We start from the raw sequence: 1,840 nt of genomic DNA on the forward strand, positions 1-1,840 counted from the left end.
GGGCAGCGGGTGTGGGCTTGGGTGGACTCCAGGGGATGGTGGAGGACGGGAGAACCTGGAGGAATGCTGTCCGTGGGGCTGTGAAGAGTCGGGCGTAGCTTTGTGGCTTTGCGAGTCTTGGGGGGCTACAAGACCCCTGCCACAGGGTCTAGCATGGGCGTCCTGCTTTCTAGTCATAGCTACGAATCCGCCACCACCAGCATCAGAAGCCGCCGTCCCCAGAGCCTCTGCCCTGCCTCCATCGCCCTTTGCCCTGGGCAGTTCACGCGCAAGGCTGGTCCCGTGCCAAAGCAGTTGGCGAGATGTGAGGGTGGGCAGGGCCGCTGTCATCCTGCAGCAGTAGAAATGGATGGCCTGCTATTTCAGCACATGTCTCCGCACCCAGGATTAATTGGGGAGCCTTGGCCAAGTAGTTTATCCAGCCCCACTTCCTGTCTGTGGAACTGGGACGATAACGGAGTCATTTTGCCCATGCAGTTGGTCCCAGAGACTCAGAGAGCCCGCTGAGTCTGAGCATGAGCAAACTGGGGGGCTAGGGGGGTAGGTTGGTTGCCCCTGCCGGCTTCACCTCTTAACCAGATCCAGCACTGCCCGGGTGCTGGTGGAGCATGGGCTAGGCCTGCAGGGACGCAGGCTCACCCTCCCCCGCTGTCACAAGCCCCCCTCCCCCTGGCCTGGGACCAGCCACTCACTCCCAGTCTGACCTGCCTCGGGGATCTTGTGCAGATGAGTGGGCTGGGGAAGGGGCCTGTTCCTCGCAGGAAATGTGGGCTACAAATGGGATAAGCAAGCAGCCGGCTGGCCGGCCTCTATGACGGCGGTGTGGCTTTCAGTCCTCCCCCGTGAACTGAGTGCTCCTCTCCGCAGTGGCTGCTCCTCCAGTTAGCAACGCTAGAGGAGGCATGGCCTTTCCAGAGCGCTTCTGCTGTGCTCGGTGGCCACGCTCAGCCTCTCCTGTGCCAGGGGATTGGCTGTGGGGCCTGCCACATGCTCAGAGGCAGTGCCTTCCCATCGCGCCTCTTCAGCTGCACCCAGCGCAGGTGCGGTGCTCGAGAGTGCTCTGCCCCGCTACCCAGGCGGGGGGAGGCGAGCCCGCACTCACCTGCAGTGGGTACCGTTGCTGGTTCTAGGCAAGCTTGTCTTTGCATATCTTTAGCCCAGCTTGGTTTAGTTCCAGAGCGGTGGAGTGGTCTGCAAGCACTCTGCACATGCTCCATGGTTCCATGGTCTTTGTTACCCTGACAAGTCAGCTCTCAAGAATGAACAAGGGTCCCTAGAAGGGGCTCCGGGATTGGTCTGGCTTCTTGGGACACACCTCAGAGCCTGGGCCACAGCAATGATGCCACAGGGACTTGCCAGGCTCTCTGCATGCGCCCAGGAAACATCTTGCCTGTACTCCCAGTTCCCAGCGGAAAGGTCGAGCTCCGCTGGTAGCGAGGACCTCTGCTTTCCAGAGAGGAGGGGGAGCGGGAGGAGGGGGGGCAGCCCGGATGCCCCCCGCCCGGGCGAGGCTGCGGCGGGATCCGCCTTCTTTCCGGAGTGGCGGCCGCGGCTGCAGCAGCAGCGGTGCGCCGAGAGGCGAGGCGCGGCGCGGTGCGGCGCGGCGGCGGCCTGTGGCGTGGCGCGGCGTCACGTTTGCAGCCCCGGCCATGGAAGGGTCGCCGCCGCCGCCGGCGATGGGGGCAGCGGCGGCAGCGGGAGCGGCTCCGCAGGCGGGGGGCAGGAAGAGGCGGTGGCGACGGCGGCGCCTGTGCTGAGCTCCGCCGGCCGCCGAGCCCGGAGCCGGGGCCCCCGCCCGCCTGCCAGCCAGCCAGCCAGCCAGCGGGCGCTGCGCCCCGGC

The sequence above is a fragment of the Varanus komodoensis genome, unplaced genomic scaffold, assembly GCF_004798865.1.
Source record: "Varanus komodoensis strain SLA01 unplaced genomic scaffold, ASM479886v1 scaffold73, whole genome shotgun sequence".
NCBI classification, from domain to species: domain Eukaryota; kingdom Metazoa; phylum Chordata; class Lepidosauria; order Squamata; family Varanidae; genus Varanus; species Varanus komodoensis.